The sequence below is a fragment of the Triturus cristatus genome, chromosome 4_1 (assembly GCF_964204655.1).
Source record: "Triturus cristatus chromosome 4_1, aTriCri1.1, whole genome shotgun sequence".
NCBI classification, from domain to species: domain Eukaryota; kingdom Metazoa; phylum Chordata; class Amphibia; order Caudata; family Salamandridae; genus Triturus; species Triturus cristatus.
The window spans coordinates 571,211,738-571,237,936 of record NC_140585.1 but is presented as its reverse complement, the minus strand read 5'-3'; the positions used below and the strand labels follow the sequence as shown (position 1 = coordinate 571,237,936).

General features: G+C 41.3%; 1 protein-coding gene across 5 annotated transcripts in view; it reads left to right on the top strand.

Moving 5' to 3' along the window:
- PCLO (piccolo presynaptic cytomatrix protein) overlaps positions 1-26,199 on the top strand; it is a 1,384,288-nt gene that overhangs the window by 490,306 nt on the left and 867,783 nt on the right. The gene's annotated exons all lie outside the window — the stretch shown is intronic.

Genomic DNA, 26,199 nt, shown 5'->3' with positions numbered 1-26,199 from the left:
GTGGCCTAAAAACCACAGTTGGCCCTATGTGATTTTACTAATTGGATTTTTGTCATTTTGCTCTCAAACTTATTTTTACTCTTTTTCTAAAATAGTTTTCATTTAATAATTTGAAGTGCCGCATAAATATTGTACACATTGCCTCTAATTTACCCTGATTGCTTTTGTGCCAAGCTACCAGAGAGGTAAGCATAACTTAATTTGGCACTTTCTTGTGTATTGGAAATTGTGGACACTGCTTGACTTGAGTAGGGTTTCATTTGCTTTCTATCTCCTCATTTGCTTGGAAAAGTGATTTGTTAACAATGCCAGGTATAGCGTTTACTAGAAGTAGGTTTATTAATGATCTATTAATGAGTGTAGCCAGAAATCTCCTATAATATCTTCTGATATATGATGGGACTATTCTCTTCAGTTGTTCTGCCATTTTGTATTGTGTTCATTCAATTTCTGGGTGATTTGATTGCAGGCATTGACAATTACAAACAATTAAAACAGACGAAAGAAGTATTAATAGCTTTAACCATGGATGGTGATGATAGGTGCTGACGCAGATCACAAGTGGCGACGATGCAACAATAATATAAATGTGTCATTCCTGGCATTCCTTTTTTCCAAACTCCGCCAAGGCCTAATATTGTCCATTCAGTGCAAGCCATCTTTATGGCTAATAGTTCTCTTTCAAGTTCTCTTTCAAGTGTGAAGCTTGCACATTTATCACCTATCCCGGAGTCTTCCTCAGTTACCGCAGATCTTGCTTGCGTGCATTGGAGGCAGGCGGAGGCGGCTATCTTGGGAGGACAAGGGGTAGCAGGCTAGTCTTTCTGGAGGCCTGGCTACATAGGGAGACGCTGGCGCGAGCGCGCCCGGGTACTTCTCCTGAGGCTTGAGCCGGGAGATAGCCAGAATTGAACACAGCACAGCATCTGGGTCTCTTACTGCTTATGGTATTGTTTTTTATTTACTCAAATTGCACATCGTATTGCGCTTTTGCACCGGTAGCGAGGAGCGCTTCCGCCGCATTTTTACAATTTTATTCTGCTTTTAAGTGTTTTCAATTTTAATTTAGCGAAGCTTGCACATTTATCTTACCTATCCCGGTGTCTTCCTCAGTTACCACAGATCTTGCTTGCGCTCATTGGAGGCAGGCGGAGGTGGCCATCTTGGGAGGACAAGGGGTAGCAGGCTAGTCTTTCTGGAGGCCTGGCTACATAGGGAGATGCTGGCGCGAGCATGCAGCAGGCGCGCCATCGGCGCGCCTAAGGCAAGCCCGTCTGCGCCCGTCCGCGCTCGGGCCGCGCACAGCGCCCAAACCCTTGGTAGTTTGAAGTCAGGTGAGCCCTCAACCTATACTTGTACTAGAGCGGCATTGTTGGAACTGAGAGGCATGTATAAGACCACCGACTGCACATGCCTTGCAGTTGACTCAAGGCCACTGGCCCCTCCCGGGACCTGTCCAAACTGTAAGGCGGTGCTACCTGCTACTCTCTACCAGCCGGTTAAGTCCAAGAAGGCCTCTAATACACTGGCCAGACAAACCAATAGATCTTTTAGATGCATTTTGATCAATGCTATGTCCCTGGTGAAAAATAGTCTAGAGTGCGCAAGTCTTATGGAGGATAATGACATAAAGGTAGCGTTCATCACTGAAACATGGACGGACGAGGCGTCCGGACCGGATCTGGTGATTGCTACTCCACCAGGCTTCCTATGTGAGGTTCTAAATAGGCCAAACAGGAAGGGAGGTGGGCTGGCAGTCATCTACCATAATTCTATTCACGGGACCTTTAGACTGGTATGTTTAACAATCTGCGAAGCCCTTTCTTTTAATCTCAGTTTAACTGATCATTCGTTTAAAGACAATCTACTGTATAGGCCACCAGGGGCCAGACATTCTTTCACTGCCTCTCTGGGGAATATATTGAAAGAAGGCCTTTTTTGTGACACCTACACCATCTTGGGAGATTTCAATTTTTACTTAGAACTACAGAATGACCCTGATACTGCTAGGTTGATGGATTTGATGGACAGTGCTGATTTTATACAACATGTTAGAGGGCCTTCTCACTTAGCCGGTCATACCTTGGATGGTATTTTCTCTAACCACCCAGGGATGTCATTTATAGGTCTACTACCTCTTGTTTGGTCTGATCTCGCTGCCGCTCTGTTTGACCTTAATGTTGAGGTCCAACAGATAAGGAGCAGATGTCACAAAGAATTGATAGAGACTAAGGGCCTGGAATAAAGTTGATGCGATTACTTTGCAGGAAGTTTTATCTTCCACAGCGGGCCAAATACCGGAAGAAGTAGAGGAAGCGGCTGCCTCCTATACCAGATGGCTTACACAGGTATGTGATGAATTGGCTCCTCATAAACTTATTGTACCGAAAAGAGTACATCCCTCTGCCCCATGGTATACAGAGGATATAAAAATTCACAAGTGTAATTGCAAACGCTTAGAACGCCATTGGAGAAAAGGCTGTCTCGACGCAGAGAAGACGCTGTATAAATCTAGTCTGCGAATTTACAAGCAAGCTGTTCTGTCGGCTAAACAGAAATATTATTCAACCCAAATTGAATTGGCTAAGAACTCACCTAAGGAGCTTTTACAAACGGTCTCTAAGCTGGCCTCTCAGAGGCCAGCTACTATTCAGTCTAGTCCAGACCTCTGCTAGGAGATTGCTAACTTCTTTCGAACAAAAGTGACAAACATATTTTCAGCCTTCAGTGACTCAAACAAGGGTGGTCTGTTCAAGGCGAATGATCCTGAACACTTAAGACTCTCCTCACAGGCCATGGAGGAATTTAAACCTCTGACTGTGCAGGACACGTTGAAACTCCTTATAAGAGTCAAATCAGGCTCGCCTTTGGATCTGTGCCCACTAAAAATTACTAAAATGGCTCCTGACCTAATCGCTTTATCTCTTACAGCTATTTTTAAATTCATGTTTAAATGTGGACAGTTTCCAAAACAATGGAAGATAGCTTCTATACTACCTCTGTTAAAAAAGCCCAGCCTTGACCCTAATGATCCCAATAATTTTCGGCCGATTTCACGCCTTCCTCTTCCTGCGAAGATGGCCAAAAAAGCGATGAACGTCAACTTAGCGCTTTTTTGAAGGAAGCCCAAGTGTTGGATTCCTCCCAACACGGTTTTAGAGAGGGACACAGCACAGAATCTGCCCTTATCAAGGCTACAGATGAGATCAGAATAGCAGTGGATCAGGGAGGTAGGGCAGCCCTGATCCTATTGGATCTTTCAGCCGCATTTGACACGGTCCATCACGGGATTCTGATGGAGCGTCTCAGAGAATGTGGCATAAAGGGCAAAGCCTGGGATCTGCTCAAATCATTTCTCTCAGACAGAGGCCAGATTGTAGCCCTGGGGAAGATTCAATCGAAACTCTTCTCATTGCCATGCGGCGTACCGCAGGGGTCCTCCCTGAGCCCGACACTCTTTAATGTATACGTTTCGTCTCTGGTGCCTGTTATTAGTGCTTATGGGTTTGGGATCACCTCCTATGCAGATGACACGCAAATCGTGGTATCACTATTACCAGGCCACGAAACTGGAATATACATCCGCTTCCAGTCTTGCATGGAAGCAGTAGGAAGATGGATGGTGGGAAACTGCTTAAAGCTGAACTCGGATAAAACCGAGGTGATGCTGTTTGGGAACGATCCTAATTTTTGGACCCCCACCTGGTGGCCGGCCTCCCTTAGGTCCCTCCCCACACCCTCAAAAAATGTGAAAAATGTGGGTATTCTGCTAGATGAGAAACTATCCATGGGAGCCCAGGTCAATGTGGTTGTCTCAAAAACAGGGTATGTTTTAAGAACAGTGAAGAAGGTCGTGAGTCTTCTCCAGTTGGACTGCCGGAAAACAGTAGTCACGGCCCTGGTTTTATCGAGGCTGGACTACTGTAACACTCTATACCTGAACATTCAGCAAAAGTTTCTGTACAAACCTCAGTTGCTCCAGAATGCCGCGGGCAGACTTCTCACGGGTACTCCTAAATTTTCCCCAATCTCGAAAGAGATAAAAAAAACTGTACTGGCTCCCGGTGAGGAACCGGGAGCAGTTTAAATCAGTATGTATTGTTTTTAAAGCACTGCAAGGATGGGGACCTGACCTTTTCAGACGTCAATTCCAATGGTATAAACCAATGTGAATTCTACGATCTTCAGAAGCGAAACTGGTCGTAGTCCCTTTAACTAAAAAAGCCCAGTGGGGCGGCAGAAGCTTCACCCTGTGAGCTACGAAGGCCTGGAATGGGCTTCCATTTCATCTGAGAAATGCCACTAATCTTTTAGTTTTTAGTTTAAAGACCTGGCTTTTTGACAAATAATTTCCTTTCTCCAGGCCCAGTATCATGAGAAGTATCTAGCGCCAGGACATCTTCAGGTAATCGCGCGCTCTAGAAATCGCTTTAATATTAACAATATATATTTTCATATTGTGATACAGCATAACTCAATGTGACATAAGAATAATACCAGACGTTTTTGCCCATTATCATATATTTCTTGTAACAGAACTGCCCCAAATGGGCTTTCAAAGGGGTCTGTTTCCATAATAAACTTCATTGAGGTGTCAGGATGGCCTACTATTTTTGCTTAATTAATCATCTGTTTAAACATATTAAAAGCCTTTTGAGATTGATCATTCCAGGAGAACCTTTTCGTCATATTCATCTTTTAAAAACATACGTGATATCATTAGTTTTTTCGAGAAAATCTTGATAAATTGATGGTAAAAGTTTGTGAGTCCAAGCTTTGAGTCTCATTAACATTAGTAAATGAGAGCCAATCCAGAATAGCTGAGACTTTCTTCAGATCTACAGAAAGGCCAAAAGCATTTAGTCTAAACCCAAAATACTCAACTTCTTTCTTCGCAAACTCATGCTTTTCAGGATTGCAAAATAAATTATGTTGCAAAACTCATGTTCTAGATGTTCCTCGTCGCATTTCTTTATTCTCACCAAGTGATAATCACCTTTTAGATCTAGTTTTTGAGATAAGACTCGCACTCAATGAACGTATACTAATTTAAGACTCTACAGAGTTAGAGATCCTGGTCATCATTTGTACAAAAAAATAAAGGTTCCTCAGCAGGTATAAGATTGTACAGTTTAATCATTCTGAAAAATCTCCTTTAAAGTTAAGGAGTAAGTAACTCCAAAAAGAACAATGGCTACAGGTTTGATTGGTTTGTCGCTGTCATATTCCCTATCAGGAGGACATGAACAAACTTGAATAGTTAGCTACTATTCAGTGAGATAGGGAGTCCTTTATCTTATCATTTGGTTACCAATACATGAAAAAGCTCCAGTTTGACATCATTTTGTCCTCTACTGCCCTTTATGACTGGCACAGTGGCCTGGATGCTCAGCCATGTTTTGGGTTTGTCTTGTTGGAATAAGCTGCCAAGCAGCACATTAAGTGTATTGCTTCTTGATTATGTATATTTTCTGTTAGGTTCTCAACTTTGCTCTCTGCATAGATGTACCAGGTTGAAACGCAATGGGGTGAGAATGGGGCCCTTATGTATTAGAGAGACTTTGACATGTGGAGAGGTAATTTCCTGTTTTAGTGATGGTGCTTGCTGTAAGAGTGATAGAATGTGAACCTTTCTAGAATACCTGAAAGCTCATTCTGTTTCTTAACAGTTTTAAGGAGGGAATTATAATCAACAATATCAAAGTCTTCCAATACGTAAAGGAAAACAAGGAGGAAGGAATTTCCTTTATCAAGGAGACATAAAGTATGATTTAATATTTGAGATGAAGGATTCAGTGGTGTGATTTGCATGGAACCAAGATTGGAAGTCGCTTAGGAGATGATTGTTAGTGGTATATGTTTCTAGCTAGCTAGCAGCACATCTCACAGTAGTCTTTGAGACACAAGGAGGCCTATAGAGAGTCTATAGTTTTGGAGTCCACAATCACTTTTTTACTTTTCATGCAGGGGATGAGTGTGCTCCCTATTTTGAGAGAGTCCTGGTTTTGGGAAGAGTTGTCAATTTGGAGTTAGTGAGAGCATCTTCATGATAATAGGCTAGATGTGGCAGTATGGAATTGCAGACAGTGTTTTGGTTTGGATGACTGTTTCCATCTTATCTATGATGCAGTTGAAGGCTTTCGGGAAGATGACATGATTTTTCTTGATATAACTTGGGTTTGTGTGTCAGATGGAGGTGATTGCTTAGCTATATTGTACCTAATCTTCAGGATTTGGCTTAAGATGTGTGAAACTATTCTGCAAAAGGAGGTGGGGTGTTCTCTGTGTCTTGTTGCTAAACAACATGGAAGAGTTCTGTGGAGAGGTGACCATGTAATTTTCCATCTCAGTGTAGGAAAGTGCCCCTTTTTGACATGGTCACTCCCACTTTTTGCCTGGTATTTGATGAATTTTGACAGACGTACACAGAGTTCCTTCTGTCCCTAAAACTGTGCAATTGTACCCTCAATTGGAATACCTTTAGCAATTCCTGTAAGTCCCTAGTAAATGGTACCCCTTGTATCTTGGGCAGGGAAGGTAAAGAGGGTCTCTAAGAGTTTCAGCATTTATTGTGCCACCCTAAGAGACCAAACTTGCAAACTGTCTTTGCAGGCTTCGTGCCACGGTGCAGAGAAAAGTGAAAACACAACATGGCACACCTCCTCTGTGCCTTGCCAGTGGGCAATCCATACAGTAGATGTAAGTCACCCATACAGCAGGCCTTACAGCCCTAAAGCAGAATGTTCTATACAATAAGTCAATTCTTAGATATTGCAAGTGGACAGGGAAGCCATTTTTAGTACATGTGCTGGACACTTGTGTTTATGTGTTCCCCAGCTACATGATGGCTTTACTGAAACTAAAGATGTTTAGTATCAAACACCTCATACTAACAAGCCCACACTGATTCTAGTGATGGATTAATTAATACATGCACCTAACAGACACCTTAGAGTTGTCCCCTGAAAACCTACGAACCACCTCTGTACTAGCTGACTGGTGCTGACTAGCCTGCCACCACAGACAGGTTTCCTACCCCCTGCAGATGAGAGCCCGTGCTCTTTGAGGACAGAAACAGTGCCTGCTCCGGCCAGAGGTATGCTTTAAGTGCGTCTGCCTCCAGTGACATGTGAATCAAGGCTTTTCCAGACAGGGGAAATGCCACCCCTTGCCCAGGCCCATTTGGCACCAGGACAGGCATGAAAATTAGCTAGTCAGAAGGTGTGCCCCTTCTTAGACTAGTACCTCCCAAAAGGTGAGCTACCTGAAGTAGCTACAACACTTAGAATTCCACCATCTTAGCTTTGGCAGAATTAGGCTTTCTGGGTCAGGGTTATGCCCACTTCCCACAGTAAGTGGTCATATAGAGGGTATGGATGCCCTAGAGTTAAGTAGCTCATTGGCTACTACCTGTCACTCCCTGTAACACTCTTAAATTGAGTATTTAGGTGGCACCTTTGACACTAGGAACTCAGATTCAATGGATCAAGAAAAGAAGACAAAGAAGAACTGCAAGAAAAACAAGAACAGAAGATTGACTTTTGACTTTTGTCACAAACCCTTCCTGCCTTTACCAAGTCCCGACAATCGTGCCCAGCAAATCGTCCTGCAGCTGACTAGCTTCCAAGAACCCCATTAAACTGCCAGCCTTTTTCAAATGGCCAAGCAATCTTCCTTGGAGTGGAGGAGCTAATCCCCTGCAGTCCGCAATAATGAAGAGCAAAGTCCGGTTCACCAAGTTGCTTCTCACCGGTCAGCCCAATGCCGCAGCCCCCCAGGAAGAGGTACCTGTGCTCCTGAAGATCAGATCTGTCCCCCACCAAGTGAAAGAACACCAGGACCAACCGAACCTGCAGGCGACCAATACCCAGAGTACCGGACTCCTTGCAACAAACAAAGACCGTGAGAGTCCAGTCCAGACACAGAAACCAAGCAGCCATCAAGGAACGTCAGCACCATGGGGATCCACTTCAAGAGTAGCCCAGATGTCCTGATTTTGCACTCTCAGTTGGCGAGACCGATGCCTGCAAGGCTCCTGGGTGAACAGAACCTGGCCGACCACCTTGCTCTGCACCTGAACCCCTCAGCCCGGGTACTGATGAACCGACTGTGCTTTCTTGTACCCGAACCTCTTGTGAACCGAGCCCTCTTTTGGGAGCTCCCAGGCATGTCACCAAGTCCCCCTCTGCAGCCTATTTCTAGGTGCCCCCTCTTCTCTTTTCTGACATAGCATGCACAGCTACCAATGCAACCAGCAACTCTGCACCTGGATGCCACAGGGCAGGCAACGAGAAACTTCTTGTAGTACAATCGACCTTGCTCCCTACAATCCTAACAACCGAAGACCCCCAAAAGCCGACCGCATATACCTTCTATCTATGCCTTTTCTCACCATAGGAAAGCATTGTGTGTAAAGGTGCATTTAAGTAACTATTTTACCTCCCTGCAAAATTCAGAATTTTAAAAAATACTTACTTGCTATCAATTTTCTTGGTATCAAAATGTATATAAAAATAAGAGTGTTTTTTTTAAATTTGTCTCGAATCTATTCTTGAGTATGTGTCTCATTTATTGCCAGTGCGTGCGTCAACAAATGCAAAGCATGACCATCTGATATGCCTAACTGCTCACTCACACTATCACAAAAGAGAGCAAGTGGAATATAATTTGTACCTCTGTGAACCAACTGGTTTTGCCTGGACTCTTTACACGGTTTACCTTGTTTTGTCCACATTAAAATAGAGCCAGCTTCCTACCCTCAGGAACATGGATTTCACATGGTATATAGTTTATTATGGTGTTTCCTGGTCATCTTGATTTTGGTGGGATATTTTTAACATCTCCTATTGTATGCTCTTATGATATTTTACATCTTCACCTCATCATTTTACATTTTGTAGGTTTTCTTAGATTATTTTACTGTCTTTGTAACTAAAATGTTCTTGATTGCAAGAATCTCATTGTCATATCACTATACTACCATGACAGTGAAAGCCTCAGGCTGGACGTTTGACTGTGCAGATCATGGTTGAGCCTTCTTGCCACTGTATGTCTAGAGTTTGCCACTTTGTTTCTGGTTTGGCATGTGGGGGACATTAAGGTAGAGAACTGAAAAGGTGAGTTGAGGGGATCTAGGGGATCTGACCATTGAAAGTGAAGGGGGTGCGCAACTAGTAGTAGGTCCTTCCTCAAGAAGATTAGGTCCAAGGACAGACCTTTTTAGGGGGTGGGGAACATACATATTTGAAACAAGTTATTGTCAGCAAAAAACGATTCTGGTGGAGATAAATTGCTATCATTAGAGATTGAAGTCACCAAGGAAAATGTAGTCATATGAAGAAATGAGTTCATGTTTTATTCAAGAAAGTCTCCTGCATAGACCATTATTGCCTTTGGGTGGGCAGCAAAGAGGTTTGAGTTTTATGTTTGCAATTTCAACTATGAGATATGGGGGAAATTGTGTAAGCTTGCAACTTAGCATTTTTAGTGATTCCTTCTGTATGAGTGTTGATCCTCAACCTATGTTCTCCGTTCTGTCCTGGTGCATAAAGTTGCATCATAGCAGTTCTAGCTTATCAAATAACAGAGACTAGAGAATGAGGCAGAGAGAATGGTCATATAAAGCATGTAGTTGTAGTTGAGTATTAATCCTATTAGGAGTGTAATATTTGAAAGAGCAAACTTACAGTTTAGGAGGGCAGCATTGATGTGAGTAAATGTGAGCTAACTAGCTTGAGAGTGAGATATTTTTGAGAGTGCTTGGGCTGATAATTATCATGCTGTTTTGGTTGCCTGGTTCTTGAGATGATGGGGTTCTGAAGTGGGGTTATGCCTGGATTTTAAGTGTGTTAAGTGTGAATGTATTTACCTGATTTGGTGGATGTTTAGTGAAAGGTATATGCACATAGGCTTAGAGGTGGTTACACTTGGTGATCCAGCGGGTGGGGAAGGGATTCAAAGATTGTTTTTTATAAAGGAAAGAGAGAGGGTTTTATAAAGGAAAGAGAGAGGCAAAGTGTACTCTGGAGGAACTGAAATTATTTTAGTTAGATATCTCATTTGTTTTTTTAATTTGGAGTTCACTAATAGGAGAGGTACGTATGTGTGTATCAGGGGCACAAATCTCGATGAGAGGTCCCATTCAACCTAGCTCTGTTGAATTAAATGAATTGGGCTGTTCCTTTTCCGAAGCAAGTTGCTCCCATCACACCAATGACTGTTAAAAATGCCCATTGTCTGTAGGCTTCATTTGTTTTAGGTTCTTTTCCAATCTCCAGTACCGTAAAGTTCAGAGAATCAGGTTAAGGACCTAGCAGCCACAGTAGAATGGAACTCCTGCAGAGTCCTACTAGTCCACTCAGGATTCTAGTGGCTTGAGATTACTGGGAATCGTGCTTTGGCTAGCGGTCCCTTTGGGTTTACAAAGCATCTACAAGCAAGACAGCTTAATGTAATGTAACACAAAAGACTCATACTTGATGTCCTTGATCTTGCATAAGAAGGTTGATGGGTTTCAACCAGGAACAAGTTATTTTGACAGAAACTCAAGTGGAGGGAGGTGGAACAGGGACTCCTCCTTCTGGGATTTAGCTCTTAATATGTTGAAATGTTAGAAAGGTGTTTGATAAGGACAGTTGTTTTTCAAAGCTTTTATAACATTACACAAATTTCTGAATGGCAAACGTTTGTGGCCCACCTAACTATAATAAACATGAGGTGGATATTTTTTTTAATGTAGCTAAAGCACTGTGTGGTAGCACACTGTCACTTACAGTCCGCTTATTTTCCATTGAAATGTCCTCTAAATTTGCACAGACATACAGATTTAGTAATAAAACTACATGGCACTCAAATGATAATGTGTGGAAATCTGGTTTCTGTGGCTAGTTATTATGTGTGCATCATCAAGTAAAGTTTCTTGATTCGTTTTGATCCTATTAAAATCTTTAGTTCCATCTCACTTCAGAATGTAAAGAAATTACTTGATAGTTGCTTTCCTATCTGCTGAATGTCTACATTTCATTTACATTGTATTGTGTTACAAAGAAATGGCATCCTACAGCCTTTGCTTTTACACACCTGTACCCTAGGAAGATGTTCACATAAATCACTTTACTTCTTTTTCTCTGACTGAAAAGTGGGAGAAATTTATATTCACCAATCCCCATGTTAAAAAAAGGAGGAATTAGTCAGAAGACGTAGACAGATATTTAAACTGTCTTTGAAACATAGCAAATATGACAAGATAAATACAGAATGTAAAGGCATCTTTCTTTATTGCTTTGACTTTTGTCACCCACCATAAACCGGCTCACAACCCACCAGTAAGTCATGACCCACAGTTTGGGAAATACTGGATTAGGAGAATGTAAAGCCACACCATGGTATGCAACTCATTGTCTGATACGGGTGGCTGGAAACGGTGTATTATCAGTAGTGGATCTGAAGAGGCATCTACCTAGCCACTAAAGAGACCACAGCCACTATGCACCAGTATATTAGACAACAAGGATTCTGTCTCCTCCTCCTCATCCCCTTAGAAGTAGAAGTAGCTGTGATAACAAAGGAGCTTAAACTAGACAAGGGTAATAATGAGTACATTTTACTTTAGTACAATGTGAGTAATAGGTAATGCAGCCCCAACCTCATTGCTATACTTTGCAAGTGAGCTACCTTATCCAGAGTGCAGTTCTGCTTATAATCTGTATCCTCAGCAGAGTACCTTAGAGAAATTAGGATAAATCCTTCTGGACAATAGTCATAAGGTGCAAATGAGAGTAGCCAGTATAAGGGAACCACAGGGATAGCGTCACTAGTAGCATCACTAGATAAGGAGTGAACATGTATTAAAATAATGGGGGTGTATGATGTGTTCAAAGCAGGGAGGAACAAGAGTCCAGGGTACCATTCTTCAAGAGAAAGGAAGGTAAGGAAGAACTCGAAAAATGTCCGCTCAAATTCTATATCTTTAAACAGTTAAGGGAGTAAAAAAGGAGCCGGTATGGTCAACAGGAGCTTCCTCATAGCCTCTCGGCTCTCATGCTGAGGAAGTTGCTGAGACACTGCCCTAATGTAGCAGTTCGTTTTTTTAGGCCTTTCCCTTATTGAAAATTGGTTTCCAGTCTGCTGACTGGGTGTGTAAGAGAGCACACCCACATGGTCATAGGCTCCACTGTGCTTTTCCTCACTGCAGCATTCTTCGCATACCACCTCTTCCCCTGTAACCTGGCATTATGCTTTTTTTATTTTTTTGTTTTTTGCTCCACAGTAACAAAAACAGCCATTATAAAAAAATTGTTTCATGAATTCATATGGTCACAAAATGCCCCCCAAAATTACATACCAATTTTCCGTTTCCTTGCCCCCTTTGCTGAATACAAGCTCAATTCTAAATTAAATAAATTGTACATTTTGGCCCGCCAACACTCAAACGAGGGGGGCTCAGGTTGGAGCCAATCAGCGGCAATACACAATCGAGCAACAGTCATAGCAATAAAAATCAAAAACCGATGTTTATACAAAGGATACCCTTTTTCTACATCTTGCCCAATTCCTATTAGCATTAGGGCTGGAGTAATATTAATCGGGGTCCCAATAATCCTAGACAAAATCTTTTCAATATCTGTCAAATACCTAGACAATTTTCCACAACTGAAAAATATATGGAGACTGTCCGCATTACCCCCCCCCCCACAAACATTTCCCATCATACCCACACCCCCACTTGAGCATACGTGCAGGAGTATAATAAAGATTGAAGACAGTTTAAAAAAAATTGTGCTTTCAGATTGGCAGATAGAAGAGTTTCCCTAGATCTAGCAATAGCACTCTCTATTGATATATTATGTTCCCCCAGAATAGTAGACCATTGAGCATTGTGCTTCTCCAAATCATCTGTTCTAAAAGATAGTAATAATTTATAGAGCACACCTATTTTCTCCTGCCACCTTACAGCCTCAACAAGTGAATTTGATGTCAATACCAAGTTCTTCCGGTTAAGAAAGTCGCGAATTTGGAGAAATTTAAAAAATTGGGAATTAGGCAAATTATATTGTCTCGCTAGATCTTCATACATCCGAAACAGCCCCCCAGCTTCATAAAAATCGCCTATCTGCACAATACCCTTATTCCTCCATCTAAGTGCATCCCTATCCCAAAAAATAGGGGGAAGAATCTTTAAAGCATTCGTGGGCGTATAGTGAGTTAACCCCTCCAAAAACCATAGCTTGCGTATTTTCTTCCAAACTTTGAATGCAGCTTCCAATACTTTAAACCTCGTCCTTTTAAAATAACTGTCATCAATTTCTTTAAATAAACATTGTCTTGCCTCAGACCCCAACAACAACTGAAATATCGAGGGAGCCTCTGCTGTTTTACCAACGTCCTCCCCAGTCATTAATACTCGCATCTTTAGCAGAAAGCAAACATAATAATACATGGTAAAATCTGGTATTGCTCTGCCTCCTTTCTCAATGGCTAACGTTATAAATCTAGTTGCTCGTCTGGGTTTGCCGGGGGCCCAAAGAAATTTAGGACATAACGATTCTAGATGTAGAAGTTGGGCCGGCGACACTTCCAGGGGAATAGATCTAAATAGATATAACACCTTTGGTAGGATATTCATTTTTATAATGTTACCTTTGCCTACTAATGTAAAATGTAGTCGTCCCCATCTCTCTAGCGAATCCCTAATACTACATAATATGGCCGCCCAGTTAGCATCAACCAATTCTAACATCGATGTTTTGATTTTAATGCCCAAATATGTTACTTCCTTTAACCACTCTAGCGTCATGCAACACAATATTGTCCGTGCATAACATTTGTGTTTAGATAACATTAAGTTTAAAACCAGATACCTGGCCAAATTCAGTTGCTAGACGCTCAATCTCTATGAGTGCAGTAGCTGGGTCAGCCGACGTCACAGCTATATCATCCGCATAAGCGAAAACAGCATGTGGGATATCTTGTACCACAAAAGGCTTAATCAAAGGATTATTGCCGATCTTGTCAACAAACGGGTTTATATATAGAGCAAACAGCAATGGTGAGCAAGGGCATCCTTGCCTAGTTCCTCTTGTAATTCTCACTGTGTATGATACCAAGCCCATTGCAGCAATTTTGGCAACCGGTGAAGCGTACAACACCTGTAAAGCGGTCATGAACCCCTTCCCAAAGCCCACTCGAGTCATCAACTTCCACAGATAGTCCCACTCCACCCAGTCAAATGCTTTTTCAGCATCCAGTAAGTAACCTGGCATTATGAGTGAGTGTTTATTAGGTGACTGCAGTGTTGTCTGGTGGGCTGGAAGGCAATGTTAGGATGAGCACAACAATGTTGATTCCTAACACACATATGGGTAGTCTGTCCTAATTTGTCATTATTAAAGCAAACTTTCACACATTTTTTTGCTTTTTAGGCTAGAACTGCTAAATAAATGACTCATTTCACAAATACAATTATCAGATAACATCCTTTCTTGGTGATGATATCTGACTGCCTTAAGAGAGAGCTGCAAAAATGTCTTTTCTAAAGCTTAGCCCTTCCTTTACTCCACCAACAGAAAGCAAATAAGCCTTGCTCTAAAGTCAAAAGGTAGGGCTCTGACAGAATCCTGGTGTTAGAATGGCTGGAAATGTCTTCCAATTAAAGGATTCAGGGGTAACTGTTGTGTTGTTTGTTTTTGTCAAATGCACTTATTTGGAATAGCTTCACTTTGTATTTTTTTTGCCTTTGTCCAGATCTCTGAAATCTGAAAATGGCAGATCTCCTAGGGTCTATCAGCCTACATCAATTTGCGTTCTTCTCAACCCTATAGATGCGTTGATCGCCTTAGATAATCTCTTAGTGAAAATGTATTAGCTGTTCCAGCATACATATTTCGGAAGTTACAAAAACTATACTTAGTATACTGCTGTATGGTTTTCATGCTAACCTCCCTATATCCTCAAAAAACACATATAGGCCTGAAAGTGATGTTGTACATCAGTGTTTCATAACCTTATAACTTCTGTGAACTCCCATTGAATAACTACTGGAAACCGGGAACATGGGCTCAGTCAATTTCTTAGATTTAAACCTCAAAACAATATATAGCAATACAGAAACAGGTGTACATCAAACAAAGACAGAAATGATCATAAAATGTGATTCACATAAAATAATACCTATATGGAATTTTTAATTTTATGAGAAGTAATGAAGCTTTACAAACTTTGAATTTGTTTCTAAAAGTTGAAGCGATATGCTAGACTTTAGGATAAACTTTTTTCTCCAAACACAACCGTTTGTTAGCGCATACCAATGTTTCATTTTGTCCATACTAGATTCAGTTGGCTGTTTTTTCTGTCGAACTAAGCAAACAAACTTACGGGCCTTTTTACAAAGGTAACTTAAACTAGTGATTAATTTAAACATGTAACTTACTCTTAAACTTTTTAGCAACCTTACTGCTTTTGGCTATTCACTAAATCTAAGTGTAAAGTTACTCAAAAGGTTAGACTTAAACGTCTCCACCTTTTGAAAAAGGGGCAGAGTCTCATAATGTTAAAAAAAAAAAAAAACAGTAGTAAGTCTAGCACCACACATGGCCAACCACTGATATTGTAGCATTCTCCCATCGAAATAATTGAGGTATGGACTTAAAATAAAAACCTCATTGGAAATAATGTCAACTGAAATTACATAATTCAAAATAGTTACAAATATAAATAAATATATTTTATTGTTGAACAAAATCTTTAAAAACATATTTATTATTTAGCTATTAAATATGTTAATGGCTATTTTAAATTTAAAAATTAATGTTAAATTACTTTTTTAGTAAGAAATAATTAAATTACTTTTAATTGTATGCGTTTATTTTAGGAACTAATAACACATAATAAATAGAATATTTTTTACTTTAAGTGTGGATTTATTTTTTAATAAATATTTGAATACTAAAGGTTTTATTATAAAAATATTTTAACGTTAAATTATTTGTTTATATTTTTCACTATTTTAATAATTTAATTTACTTCAACATCATTTTCAGTGGGTTTTTTTTTTAAGTCCCCACCTCCATTATTTTTTGTGGTAGGGTGTGTGGTTCTGGACATATACTACTATTCTGAGTCCTTATTTTGGCTGCAGAATCTTGAGAAGTGCAGTTTGGAAATAGCAGTAGGCTTACTCTTTTGAGGGTGGGTGAATATCTTACTCCTCTCTTAAGCCCTCTCATTCAGTAGTAAGTATGTTAATTTTTCCATCCATTCACCCAGTCCCTCCCACATATACTATTAAATAGTAAACTTACATGTGTGAGGATCTCTTTGTAGGAAAGATAGCATAGGTGAAATTGGAGATTCACACTTTTACATTTATGAATAACATTTTGGAGTAGTTCAGTAATACTACTGTACTACTACTAAACGTACTACAACATGCAGTTTGCTAGGCCTGTCTGGGCCTGATAATCAAACAGCACTTTGTAGTACATTACTTCATTTATACAAAATGTACTACTAAGGGGCCGATTCTGATCCGGGTCGGAAAGCACTCCGACCGAGTCGGATCCGGAGTGTTTTCCGACAGAGCCGGACCCCTACAGTCCGACCGAGCGAGTACGATGCGAACGTATGCTGTCGGACTCGGTTCGGTCGGACTTCCATAGAAGTCAATGGGAGCCAGTTGTACGACGCGTACATGCGCTCCCATTGGCTGAATGGGTACGTCTCGAACAAGTGCGCCCCCTGCAGTGGGTATGCGTCAGTGCCATCCGCATCGTACATGCCTGTGTTGGGGAGACCCATAGGTCTCCCCCTGTGTCCGAGTCATAGGGCTGCGGGTGTCAGGGGGTCTGACGCAGACCCCCGAAGTCTGACTCCGGGAGCTTTTGCGAGCCGGACACTCCGGCTCGCATAGGCTGTCCGACGCGTGCATCGTACTGGCTCGGTTGTAAATCGCATCCATTGCACGCCACGGTTAGCTTCCGACCGAGACGTACGGAGCGGTTTGGACCCGGAAACGACTCGGTCGGTGAATCTCACGTAGCTCGCATCGTACTTGCTCGCTCATACAGCTGTACAAGTCGGATGGAAAACACGCGTACGGCTCGTAGTTTTTCCAGCCAGATCGCGTTCGGTGCCCTTCCGACCCGGATCGGAATCGGCCCCAAAATGTTAGATTTGCCCACACACATATATGCAGAGTTCTCCATACCGTCTACAGAGTCTCCACACATGTAAGTATAGATTTTACACTTGGAGTTTGTGAAAACCGAATGTAGTAAACTGACAACAAAGTGCAAAAATACTCAGCTTTACTCCGAGAATCAGGCTCTTAATGTTTAGCCTCAAATTTAAAATTAATTACATTTACAGCATGTTTTAAAATGTTCGCTTTTACAGTTTTTTTTAATATATATATATATGAATGCTAAACTAATTTGCTTCTATTTGTTTTTCAAACAGTGGAGCATCATCTAAGTAGGCATCATGGGCCATAGGTTAAGGACCTCTCTAGATCAGAAAATACTATTTGTGGGTTGTATATTTTAATAATTCAATCTTGCAAACAAACCTCTTTTATATTTATATAGATGGCAATGTGCCCTTCTTTTTTCACCTTCCAGCTTTTCATCTTTCCTTGTTAGTGTGTTTCCCTTGACTCCATGTCCTAGACACTGGAAATATTAGGAGATGCATTGAAAGTGATTGCATTTGGCTTTTTAACACAGCATACATCTCCAGTGGCCAGTTTAGCATACAGCAGACTATAGGTGGTGACCACAGCAGAGGTTGAAACCTATGTTTTAAAGATGCCCCAAAGACGCATAACCCAAGAGTGATATAATTTCCTACATCACTCCTTTGTAAATGTATAATTTGTATTCAAAATGTAGGCATTCTTTTTCTGACAAGTTTTTATTTTGCCTTCTGAAAAGAGAAATCTGCACCGTGCTATTTCGCATGCAGCACTTGTTGGGTGTGAACTCCAAGGTTTTTTAACTTTATGGTCACCTCTTGCCAGAGTACATCGTGTACAACTGACATTGAGTTTTGCACCTGAAAATCAAACTTGGCTTACTGTCTCTGCTGCATGAAGGTTTCAGCCACCTCCACCTTCACTTAACACTTTTTGAAGTAATTTTTTGTGTGCCCCTAATATCAAATATGGAATGTCGTGGTTCTGCAATTGGGTTCCGCCCATTCAGTATGCCCAGAGTTTTTGCTTATTGAATCACCTGGTTTTGGACTTTATACTGTGGGTGAGGCTCACTACATGTGTCTCACCCAGGGTAATCAGATGGCAAATGGAGTGCACTGGTTACTGCCAGTGTCTGCTTTTTAAGATGCGGCTGCTGTGGCAGGCAAGAGTCGGTGGCTCTTGGTTGGTTACTCATACATGTGTGTGTAGGCCGCCATTTTGAGACTTCTTTCATGTGCAGCCCAGTAACTGCAGAGAGGAGCCTGGCACAGAGGGAATCTGAATATTGACTTGAGGTATGCCTTGTAATGCAGTGTACAATGACAGAGAAAGTCAGTGTGATTTAATGTTTTGTCTGTAGTGACACTTCATTATAAACATGGGGGAGAACTCCCTTAGAGTGCAGTTTTGCTTCCCTTAGGCCAAAGAAGTCTAGTGGCATATCAAACTGGGGTGTAACCTGTGCAAGAAAATCAAATCTGTGACTTCCAATAGGATATCTGTACAGCAGCCCAGACCCACTGAATAAAGGAGGAAGTCCAGACCTATGGAATCAGCACAGGAGGGGACTCCCTTGTGAAGATTTGGTGGGAAAGGCCCTGGCAGTGATGTCAGCATGGGGTGGAGCTAGAGCCCCCAGAGGAGATGTGATTAGTGACTCCTGGATGATGCTATCTTGAATTGTCCCATCATGCTGGGCAGGAATGTTAAGATAAGGCTGGAGAAGTGATATAGCACCATTGGATTGGCCAAGTGCTTCTATAACCTTTTACCCCCCTTTAAAAAGGCTCTATCTTGGTTGGTGTCCTTGTGCTGTTTGCTGCTGGACCCTGGGGCTGCCATGGACAGCTAGAAGGAGGAACCCCCTGATGCCCACAAAGGACTAAGGAATCTGTCCCAGTTTACCCCAGGACCAGGCTGACCTCCTTATGCCCCCTGAGTACCAATTTGGGGAAATTGGTTTAGAATCATTCATTTGTAATAAGATATCATGTTCATAGGCCAAGTTGTTCATGAGGACCACATTCCATCCCCTTATCGGCTCCTCGTATCATAATTCTGTTGTCTGTTATTAGTGATTGGAATGCCTCTCTCACTCCTTTGGTGAGGTTATCCCTTCTGTTGGAGTGTGTGCTATAGGTGTCAGTGCACTTGTCAATATTGATCAGAACCAATTTATGGAAAATGTCTAAGTTGTTGCCTGCTGACAACTGTGGAGTCTATTTGGTCTTCTCCTTTCAACCAATAGTCACATTCAGATCCATTTGTATGATAAGATCATTTAGAACCCTATTCATGGTAAGTGGGTCTCCTTCAAATTCTGAGATGGACAGTAGCATCTTGGTGTCCTGTACATCCTGTATTGTCAAATCACTTCAAGCAAAGTCAGGTTGCCATGCATTCGAAGTTTTATTCTCAAGAGTATTCAGTGTAAAGTATTTCTTCAATTTTAACCGTCATACATATTTAAGCAGATCAAAATAGATTTACATATATCGCCAGCATTAGTTAGATAGAAGTTCATCCCCTTCTGTATGAGAGAAGTTGTGTCAGGGTTCATGTATTTTTCCGTCAGATTAATAACAGTAACATCAAATAACTCCTCTTGTCCCAGGACCTTTTCTTCATGCCTCTATTTTCTGCCTGCCTTGCTTGCTCTCTTTCCCCGCCTTGTCCTCCGGGAGTGGCAGTATGTATGTTTATCTCTCGGTTCCCCTCTTCATTCTTAGTACTTCCCTTTAAAAAGGGCTATCTGTGGGCAAGTTACCAGAGATGCCTTCCCCTCTCTTATGCTCACTCTCATTAGTAAGTGGGATGTCTAGAAATGTGGAGCTTGAGCTCATTGACACACCTCCACCTGTCTTCCCTGTGGAATTTTTAGGGATTAAGTTTTGATCTTGTTTTGGTGTTTCAAGATTACCTCATTTCAGATGACATCATTTTTCTCTGTAGCCTCAGAGATATTGAGGCTCCTTATCTCTGTTTCTAATTCTTGATTACTTTTTGTAAATTCTTAAACCTCCTGTCCGAATTCTCAATAAGGATGTCCATTAGTCTATTAGAATTAGCAGATAATTTATTTCCCAGGGCGCTAACAAGTCTTCATCAAGATCGTCATAAGTGGGAAAGATCTGTGATCTGAGACCTCTAGGCACTCTGTTAAGTTTAATGTATTGTCTGAGTGTGGCCTCATGCCACCACTTTGACATCTTGTTCTTCAGTCTCTCTAAACGTATGAATTTGTTTTTTAGACCCTCATTACGCTGTGGGTTTCCACTTATAGTTGATGTATTCACTGTTAGCCCTTTGCTGAGATTATTAAAGAGATCTTCTGCTTCTTTGTCCCTGTTCATTATTGATCACTGTGTGTGTCTGTGTGCATGTACCCTGGGCTCCCTTCTATTATGAAAATAAGTGCCCCAAGCACGGTGGTATAAAATAGGTGTGTGGCACTCCAAGGCATTTCGAGATTATGTGGCGGTTGAAATTAGGCATGGTGCAAAAAGGTAGGGAAAACCACCAAATTCCCTGATGTGTGGTCAAACAGCCACATACATAAAACACTAGTCCCCTGCACACACTCAGAGTAAATACACAATTGGCAATAATATAGATAACAATCAGAAAATAATGTACCAAAGCCTTCATTCAACAGTCAATATATGGTGATTCCACCCTACATTTTTATCCATTGCGATCATAATCAAAAGTCCGGAGCCAAACGTTTCAAGTAGCTTGTATTGAATCAGGAGAACAGCCAACACATGTTTCGTCACACAAGTGACTTATTCAAGGCTGAAATTACATATTGTACAAATAATAGAGAGCATCAGGTAACACAGTATGTGTATATACATATCTTATGTACATCTTATTATGCTTCTATCATTATATAGTGATTAAGCTCTAGGAAGGAAAACCATGTCTATGCCTCCTGCATTCAGATTGTGGTGTATCCGCTGTGTGAAAAAAACGCCGCAGATAATGTACATTGTATACTCCCTCATTAAAAGTGACATGGGAAGAAAGGTAGAGAAGCGGGCATAGGTGATATAGGAAAAAGGAGTCCCTGTCGTGCAAGCCCCCATAGAGAGTAAAAGAAAGGAATTTGAGAGTTACTCAAAGAGTGATGGTATAGTGTGAAGCCAGCATCCAATAAATTAAGAGAATGAGCTAGTCTGAGCTTCCATCATCATTAGGCTGACCTAAAAGTTCCGTCAAGTAGTTCTTATCCTGTAGGGCAACAAGTGTAATTTGAGAGGTATGCTAACTGGTAACAGGAAAAAAACATGATGTGATTAATAATCTATCCAATCCAGCCACGAGGAAAAAACTTGTAATTCATACATATTTCTCATTTCAAACTTACAATTAAAGCACCGTAAGGAATGTCAGAAGCGTGTCCAATTGTCCTAATGGTTGTCTCCTTAGTATCCATAGTATCGTCAATAACACAATGAAAACGTTATCCTGAGAAAAAATTATAATATGAGAAAGAAATCCTCTCATATAGCCGTGATCTTTCCATCCCAGTGTACCAGAAAGAGACATCTTAGAATAAAGTTTGTCACCCGTGAACACAATAATGTCCAGATGTATCCTGGATTTTAGTATAGCTTCCCACTCTCTCTAATGCGAATGGTTTGTAGCCCAAAAACGTAAGTCCTGGATGGTCTGTCAATCAGCGAGAACAGTAAGAAAGTGGAAATATCAATGTTGCTAAAAATTAATTTACTAGAACTATCATATGTAAGAGCCATGATAAGCCCCCTGAAACCGAAGAAAATTATATATCAAACATGGGAAGTGTGCAATATACACATATATAGTAACATCGGGAGATTTAAACCTGCCCCAGGTGCAATGAACTGCTTGAAACCAGGCAGTGAGGAAAGCCTTACTGCTGAAACGCATCTGCCACAGCGTTTCTTGAACTTTGATCCCTACGCGCTGTAAGTGATTTGCTGAAAAATTTCAATTGTTTTAACCCCTGCATGTGTCGGGCTCATTCCGAGTTGTGAATGAGTATTGGACTTTATATGTACATATATATATATTCACTGAAAAAACCATAGGTTTCACACATGTTATAGTTAGCGGAAATTTTACTGATAAAAAACCAATGAAATTCCCCCGTTATAGTTAGTGCAGGCAACTATAACTCACGCGACCGCAATCCTCTGCTGATGCTAATACTGTATTTAGACACTTATTTGCCCATGTCTTCTTCCATACATTTTTAGCTATACATATATTACAAATATTTTTTTTTCATAAAGACACATATGACATCAGCAGAAGATTGCGGTCGCGTGAGTTATAGTTGCCTGCACTAACTATAACGGGGGAATTTCATTGGTTTTTTATCAGTAAAATTTCCGCTAACTATAACATGTGTGAAACCTATGGTTTTTTCAGTGAATTTGCAAGGTTTTTTAAATGCTAATTCCTAACTATAACGTGTGTGAAACCTATGGTTTTTTCAGTGAATTTGTACGGTTTTTTAAATGCTAAGTTACTTTACGCCATTCGTGGCGTGTGCGCCCACTTAACGCAGTTCGTTCCGTGCGCGCACGGTGCGCTTCGCGCACCGTGCGCGCACAGTAAGCACGCGGTGCGCTTCGCGCACCGCGCACCCACTTTACGCAGTTAGTGCCGTGCACGCACGGTGGGCACGCGGTGCGCTACGCGCACCGCGTGCCCACGTTACGCTAGATGGGCCATGTACGCACGATGTGCTTCGCGCACCGTGCGCACATGGAGGACATATGATGCACTTCGTTTTGAAAGGTAATATTTTAATTTTTCGTAATTTTTATAAGCTATGCACACATGGTGCCCTTCGGGCACCATTTGCACACGGGGTGGACAGGGTGTGGATAATTTTTTTTTTAATTTTTTTTTTTTTAAAATATTATAGTTTATCTCATCTGTTATAAGGTATGCACTATTGGTGGCCTTCGGCCACCAATTGCACACGGGGTGGAGAGAGTGTGGATAATTTTTTTTTTTATATAATTTTTTACCGTACGCGTACGGTAAGCGTAATCGGCGAAATTAGCGAAAAAAAAAAATTTCTGTTTTTGGCCTTGGGGGATCTTTGAGGACTCCCTCAACATGGCTATGTGTGTGGGAGCTGTCTAAACAGCCCCTTTACATGTTTTTGTGCTTTGTATTTTCATCATCACTCTCAGTGCGAGAGAGAAAATGGCGGCCGCGCTTCCTGGTTTTGGCCGATTCGAATGTTTACTAAGATCTAAGAGCCAATCAGAATCGCGCTCGCGCACGCCACCGTACGCGTACGGTAAGCGTACCGTAAGCGCACCGTAAGCTGGCTCAGATATATATATTGATTTAAAGGCTATTTTCTCAGAATCTACTGAACAGATTTACACCAAACCTACAAAAGGCACTTCCTTGACCTGAGGACTACCTCTCTGCCAAATTTCAAGTAATTCTGTTCAGCCGTTCGGGCTGTAGCCCTGTCTAAAGTTCCTATGGAAAAATGCATGGGAAAAACGCGTTTTGGGACCCCCCTTTTATCTCAGCCCCCGCTTGACGAATCCCCCCGAGACTTTCAGGGTAGGAGCGGAGCGTAGCGCCCCACCTATTTTGAAAAATTCGCGAGGATTCGTCGACCGGCGCCAAAGTTATTCAAAATAGAATGTTGCGGATTTCCTATGGAAACGTGGTCCTAACTATAACTACCTACTGGCGACCGCCAGTAGGTAATATATATATATATATATATATATATATATATATATATATATATATACTAACGCAATCCAGTCCAGTATATGAAGTAATAAAACTCACTGGTGCCATGGCCTCTATGCAAAAAGACGTTTATTAAAGCAAACCGTTTGCTTTAATAAACGTCGTTTTGCATAGTGGTCACGGCACCAGTTAGTTATATTACTTCATATACTGGATTGTGTTAGTATAATTGGGAGTGGCGTCCCTGCCGTCAGAAGTGGCTCGGGTGAATGCTGAACTGTACATTGGGATATATCTATATATATATATATATAAGTTTTCTAAAGCACGAACATGACCACCTAGGGTATCTGAGCGCATTACAGTTTATACATCAAGAAGGATACAAGCAGTGAAAAAAAAAAAAACAAAGAAGAAAGTTAACAGTCTTGTAGAGCCGGGCACCCTCGGGAGCCTTGACAGCTAATACTCAAACCTGCGAGGGTGACCTCACTCTCCTTGGAAGCTCCCTTTCTAAGGCAGACATTTCTTCATCAATAGCACTATGACTTCCTTTTTGAAAAGGACAGTAGAAGGATTCAGCCTGACTTCAGGAGGCATGGAGTTCCAAATCCTCGGGGCGATACCAGAGAAGGCTTGATTGTAGGTTTTTCTTTTCTTGAATTTTTGTGGTTCAAGCAGTAGAGTGCAGGTCCTTCTGGAGGCTCTCGATCCACCTGAGAGCTCCAGTTTTTGAGCGAGGTACAGCGGGGTATTGAAATTAATGGCTTTATGTGCCATGCATGCATTTTTTAAATGTATCCAAGCTTCATATGGAAGCCAGTTCAAGGATATCAGATCGGGTGAGATATGGTTGTATATTTTAGTGCCTGTTAAGAGCATTGCAGTGGAATTGAGAGCAATCCCCAGGAGGAGCTCTCTTCAATCTTGGAAGGCTGCAAAGGGTTGCACTGCAATAATTTAGCTTTGAGATCACTAAGGTTTTCACCGCAACCTTTAGGTCATGTGGAGGGAGAAAAGGTTTTATTTTCCTTAAGATGCTGAATTGGAGGTTAGCTCCTTTGGTGAGGGTACTAATGTGCTTCTGCATGTTCAAACTCTTGTCTAGCATTATTCCAAGAGAGGTTGCGGAATCATCAATGTGTGGTGTACAGTTAAGACGTTAGCTGATTCATCCATTGTTCTATGACTGGAGATTGCTTGTGTGGTGCAATTAGGAAGTATTCCATTTTGAGAGTGTTTAGCTTCAAGTGCTTATGTTTCAATCAGCTTTGCGTTTTCAGTACGACTGAGGTGAGGGACCTGATGTCCTCAGGGGAGGAGTTCTTCAGGTAAAGTTGGGTATCATCAACGTACATGTGATAGTGAATTCTGGATAATTTTTCTGTTAAAGGCTCCATGAACAGGTTGAAGAGCGTGGGTGAGAGTGCAGATCCCTGTGGAACCCCCAGTGTGACCGGAGAAGGATGAGATAGGTACTGTTTCAACTTGAAGCTTTGGGTTCTATTGTGAAGGAATGAGGAGAACCAGTTTAGTACAGGCGCAGACAACTATATATATAGTAGATAGTTATAGTTAGGACCACGTTTCCATAGGAAAAACATTTTTTCATGTGCTTATAACTTTGGTGTCGTTTGACGAATCTTTACGAAATTTTCAAAAAAGTTTCTCTTTTTTGATCATCTCATATCGTGAAAGCTTGGGGGTGACTGGTCTGGGTGGGCTGATTAAAAAAGGGGTCCCAAAATGTGTTTTCTCAATGCATTTTCCATAGGAAAATTTAGACAAGGCTACAGGTCAAGCTGCTGAACGGAATTACGCCAAATTTGGCAGGGAGAAAGGTCTTGGTCCAGAAAGCACACTTTTGTGGAAATGGTGTAAATCCGTACAGTAGTTTTTGAGATATTAAAGGAAATTTATATATATATATATATATATATATATATATATATATATACATATATATATATTCAGTGAAAAAACCATAGGTTTCACACACGTTATAGTTAGGAATTAGCATTTAAAAAACCTTAGAAATTCAGTGAAAAAACCATAGGTTTCACACATGTTATAGTTAGCTGGACATTTTACTCGTAAAAAACCAATGAAATTCCCCCGTTATAGTTAGTTCAGCTAACTATAACTCGCGCGCCCGCAATGCACTGCTCATGACGTCACATATTACATCACTCATGACATGGTCAGTGACATCACTCATGACATCACTGATGACATCTCAAATGACATCACTGATGACCTCACTGATGACATCATCCTTGTGATAGAGT